The sequence below is a fragment of the Rattus norvegicus genome, chromosome 11 (assembly GCF_036323735.1).
Source record: "Rattus norvegicus strain BN/NHsdMcwi chromosome 11, GRCr8, whole genome shotgun sequence".
NCBI lineage: Eukaryota > Metazoa > Chordata > Mammalia > Rodentia > Muridae > Rattus > Rattus norvegicus.
This window is the reverse complement of record NC_086029.1, coordinates 98,777,616-98,783,615: the sequence shown is the minus strand read 5'-3', so window position 1 is coordinate 98,783,615 and position 6,000 is coordinate 98,777,616.

Genomic DNA, 6,000 nt, shown 5'->3' with positions numbered 1-6,000 from the left:
TTTACAAAATCTTGTCTCTCTAGATTCCAAAGAACTTGTCAGCAGGTTACAAAAACAGTTTAGTAAACTAATACATTTTCTGTACTTTGTGTTAAGATAGGTACTTCTGAGTATGATAGTCCACTGGCTGGTAGAGAATCGAAGAGTTCTGGAACAGAATGCAGTAGCCTATACTTTGTGGTTTGGAGGGGTACAAAAGTCATATGCTAGCTGCCCTTTGTTTTGCTGTATATGTGCTAAATATAATGGACAGACATGTCTAAATTTTTCAACATCTAGACTATGAATGTTTAGGAGATCTCTGGTTTTGACAATTTAATAAAATTAGCTCACTTTTGTACATTTTATGTTGAAATTCACAGGAAAGCTTGTTCTCTGTGAATGACTTTTATATGAATTAATTTAGCTGTTCCTAAGCTTTATGTGCACCTGTATTTGCCTGGTGGTTTGAAGAGAGATTGTGTGAGGAGGGAAATTTTCAAGGAACAGTCATATTTAGAACTTACTTCAGATTATAATCCTCATTACATGAACTTTTATTTTTTTTTTTTACCAGTGCTGTGTGCATAGCCAGTAAGTTTTTACATAAAATATCTACTTCTTGATATTTAAAGGTACTTGCTACATTTGAAAGCAAAAGTGATAGAATAATATTTAGGGTAGGCTTTTTTTTTAAATTTGGAAAATACCTTGTACTACATGTACTTGTGAGTTAAAAGAAAAATTGACAGTTGGCTCAAGAAACTTTTGACTTCTCTCTACCATGTTATGTGTACTTCATTTAATTTTGCTGTGCTATTTATATTGTATCTGCTGGATAAAATGAGTGCTAATTTGATGACATGTATTAAAGAGGTTGTCACGTAAGACAATGTTAGAGTTAGTGAACTAACACATTCAAGGTTCTTTAGAAGAAAGGAACTTCTAGAATCAATCTCTCTATATAGAAAGGAGATTTATTAGAATGGCTGTGGTGGAGCAGTGCAACAATGGTTGGCTATGAATGGAAGGTCTAAGAATCCAGTAGCTGTTCAGCCACAAGGCTGGATGTCTTAGCTGGCCTTCTTTATAGAATCCTAAAGAAGCAGGTTCTGAAGTCAGGGAGGGAATGGGCTTGCCAGTGAGAACAAGAAGGCAAGGAGAGAAGATTCCTTCTTTCATGTCCTTTACATAGGCTGCCAGCGTAAGGTGTGGCACAACTTAAAGGTAGCTCTTCCCACCCCACATCTGGATTACAGTTGTATCTTCCCATTTCAAAGATCAGAACTAGAAGTGAGGCTTCTTTACTGACTAGTTTTATGTCGACTTCATACAAGGTCTTCATTAGAGAGGAGGGAGTCTCCATAGACAAAATGTTCAGGATGGACTGGGGTCACTCCTGGGTTGGTGATCCTTGGGGTGTATAAGAAAGCAGGCTGATAGAGAGGAAGCCATGGGAGAGAACTCTTAAAAACTGTGATAGGGCGCTTACCTAGGAAGCGCAAGGCCCTGGGTTCGGTCCCCAGCTCCGAAAAAAAGAACCAAAAAAAAAAAAAAAAAAAAAAAAAACTGTGATAGGATGTAGGAATGTTGCCCTCCATAGTAATGACTTTCAGCAGGGATTCAGGAGGGGAAGGACTCAGCTCCATTTAGGGGGCAGGCTACCGACTGCGAATTTGACTACACTCCAGTGAGTGTAGATAACACAAGCTGGACTATCCACCCCTCTGGCAGGGGGTGAGGAGGTAATAACAAGGGTGAAGGGAGGACAAGAAAGGCTTGGGAAACGAATGTGACAGGGATATATGATGTAAAATCCCCAAGGAATCAATAGAAATATTATTAAAAAAATAATAAGGCCTATGCTTAGAGCTGATACTGGGACACAGCTCTCCATACTCAGATCCCATGGGTAGAGAGCTGGATTCTCACAAATGTGGACAATCCTGAGATCAACACTTGTGCTCACATTCCTGGTCCAAGAAGAACCTAACTGGAGCCCTCTGGACATAAGAACTGAGGAGCAGTCTGGGAAAGAATCCTTCCAGTTTCCACCTGCACCTGGAGCTGACCCTAAGACACAACTCTCTGTACGCAGATCCTGCAGGGAGAAAGCCTGTCTCCCGGAGTTCTGACATACAGGCTTACTAGAGGGTCAAGCCACTTTCAGAGACATTAGGACCACCTACCACCAGAGATAAGCAGATGGCGACAGGCAAGGGCAAGAACCTAAGCAACAGAAACCAAGGCCACCTGGCATCATCAGTTCCCCCACCACAAAAAGTCCTGGAAACCCCAACACACCAGAAAAGCAAGATTTTGATTTAAGAATCACATCTCAGGATGGTGTCAGAGGACTTCAAGAAGGACATAAATAACTCTCTTAAGGAAATACAGAACAACACAGGTAAACAGGCAGAAGCCCTAAAAGAGGACACACAAAAATCCCTTAAAGAATTACAGGAAAACACAACCATCCAGGATCTAAAAATGGAAAAAGAAACAATAAAGAAATCATATAGGGAAACAACCGTGGAGATAGAAAACCTAAGAAAGAGATCAGGAGTCATAAACGCAAGTATTACCAACAGAATACAAGAGAAAGAAGAGAATCTCAGTGGCAGAAGATACTATAGAAAACACTGACACAATCATCAAAGAAAATGCAAAACACGGGTTGGGGATTTAGGTCAGTGGTAGAGCGCTTGCCTAGCAAGCGCAAGGCCCTGGGTTCGGTCCCCAGCTCCGAAAAAAAGAAAAAAAGAGAAAAAAAAAAAACCAGAAAATGCAAAACACAAAAAGCTCCTAGAGCAAAACACCGGGGAAATCCAGGACACAATGAGAAGATCAAACCTAAGGATAGGTATAGAAGAGAGTGAAGACTCCTAAATTAAAGGGCCAGAAAATATCTTCAACAAAATTATAAAAGAAAACTTCCCTAGCTTAAAGAAAGAAATGCCCATAAACATACAAGAAGCCTACAGAACCCCCAAAAAATTGGACCAGAAAAGAAACCCCTCCCATCATTTAACAGTCAAAACCAAATGCACAAAACAAAGAAAGAATATTAAAAGCAGTAGGAGAAAAAGGTCGAGTAACACATAAAGGGAGACCTACCAGAATTATACCAGACTTCTCAACAGAGACTATGAAAGCCAGAAGATCCTGGACAGATGTCATACAGACCCTAAGAGAACACAAATGCCAGCCCAGGGTACTGTTCTCAGCAAACTCTCAATTAGCATAGATGGAAAAACTTTCCTGACAAACAAAATTTACACAATATCTTTCCATAAATCCAGCTCTACAAAGGATGACAGATGTAAAACTCCAACACAAGGAGGGAAATTACACCCCAGAAAAAGCAAGAAAGTAATCTAATTTCAACAAACCCAAAAGAAGAGAAACATTAATTCCACCTCTAACAACAAAAATATTAGGAAGCAACAATCACTATTCCTTAATATCTCTTAATATCAGTGGACTCAATTTCCCAATAAAAAGACATAGACTAACAGACTGCATACAAAAGAGGACCCAGCATTTTGCTGCATATAGGAAACACACCTCAGTGACAAGGCAGACTCTACCTCAAAGTCTGGAAAACAATTTTCCAAGCAAATGATCCCAAGAAATAACAGGGAGTAGGCATTCTAATATCAAATAAAATCGACTTTGAACCAAAAGTTATCAAAAAAGATAAGGAAGGATACTTGATATTCATCAAAGGAAAAACCCACCAAGATGAACTCTCAATCCTGAATATCCTTGTTCCTTCATTCATAAAAGAAACCTTACTAAAGCTTAAAGCACACACTGCACCTCACACAATAATAGTGGGAGACTTCAACACCCCATTCTTATCAATGGACAGATCATGGAAACAAACTAAACAGAGACACAGAGAAACTAACAGAAGTTAGGAACCAAATGGACTTAACAGACATTCACAGGACATTTCATTCTAAAACAAAAAAATATACATTCTTCTCAGCACCTCATGGTACCTTCTCAAAAATTGACCATATAATTGGTCACAAAACAGGCCTTAATAGATAAAAGAAGACTGAAAGAAGACTAACAGATTACATGCATCCTATCATATCACCACGGACTAAGGCTGGTCTTCAATAACAACAAAACAGAAGCTGAATAACGCTCTACTCAATGACAACTTGGTCAAGGAAGAAAAAAGAAATTAAAGACTTTTTAGAATGTAATGAAAATGAAGGCACAGTGTATCCAAACGTATGGGACACAGAGTAAGCAGTGCTAAGAGGAAAACTCACAGCTCTGAGTGCCTCCAAAAAGAAACTGGAGAGAGCATGCACTAGCAGCTTGACAGCACACCTAAAAGCACTAGAACAAAAAGAAGCAAATACACCTAGAGGAGCACATAGGAGGGGGAAAAAAAAAAAATCAAACTTAGAGCTGAAATCAATCAAGTAGAAACAAAAAGAACTATACAAAGAATCAGCAAAAGGTTTTATCAACTAGATAGATAAACCCTTAGGCAGACTAACCAGAGGTCACAGGTAGTGTATCCAAATTAACAAAATCAGAAATGAAAAGGGAGACATAACAACAGAAACTGAGGAGTTTTTTTTTTTTTTTTAAATTTACTTATGTTTTCTCTCTCTCCGTTTGTTTATGTGTGTATGTACTGACGCTCACAGGGGTCAGGAGTCAAATTGCCTGGAGCTGGAATTACAAATATTTTTGAATCAAGGTGCTTGAAGTCTTCTGCAAGAGCAATAGCTCTTTAAAGCATTGAGTAATTTCTCTTAGGCCCCAAATTACAATGTTTAAAGGAGGTAATTCCCAACTGGTTTCATACATCAAGCAAAGTTTTAAAATTAAGCTGTTTCAATATGCTTTATGTCTTCAAAGTCTTGTCAGCTGTGCTAAAACTTTCAGTTAGTTAGAAACGTGAACACGATCTTGGCTAAGGGATGTCTTTCCTTCGTAACCTTTTTTTTTCTCTCTTTTTCGGAGCTGGGGACCAAACCCAGGGCCTTGCGCTTGGTAGGCAAGTGCTCTACCACTGAGCTAAATCCCCAACCCCCTTTCCTTTCTAACTTATCTCAACTTATGTTAAGAATTATTCACAGGATCCCAGAGGCAGCCAAAGTTCTACTTGTATTATTTTAACTATAACCAGTTTCTATTTTACTTCAAGTAAGCATCCATGGCAAGGTTTGAAAATGACAATCCTAGTTGGCTTACTGACATTTCCCAATCGGGACAGAAAATTTTGAGTCCTGGTATTTAGGGGTACAGGAAATTTGATGAGAAACTAAATATTTTCATGGTTTAAGTATATCTTTTCCCAAAATACTTAGCTATAATAGAAATATAATTCACAATGCAGAACTTTACCCAAAGGAGTCAACAGAGAAAAGAAACTTTGGAATTTAGTAAATCTGAAGACACAAGTTATGAACTGTTTAAGAAATGCAATGTCAGGTGTGCTGATTATCTGTAATTCCAGCACCTAAGACTACTTATATATCCACAGCTATATATCTCTTTACGTTCAATTACAAAATCTAGAAACATATTGCTAGTATAAAAGGTTTAATATTTATTGAGTACATAAGCCTATTGTGTCAGTGTGGGTATACACTATTATTATGGTTTTTAGATTTATTTAATGTATATGAGTACACTGTAGCTATATTCAGACACACCAGAAGAGGGCATCAGATCCCATTACGGATGGTTGTGAGCCACCATGTGGTTGGTGGGAATTGAACTCAGGACCTCTGGAAGAGCAGTCAGTGCTATTAACCACTGAGCCATGTCTCTAGCCCCCCCATTACTTGATTTTAAATATTAATATGTTCTCAATCTTCTAGCCATCATTGTAGGCTGAAAATTCAATTGGGGAAAAACTGGTCTATTTCATATATCAACTCTACAATTCTATTGTCTGAAAATCTATACTTGAACTTCATGAACACTTTATAGCTATCTAGCGGTAGCAGTAGCAATTCTTAAAATAAAGAGTTTTAATTATGT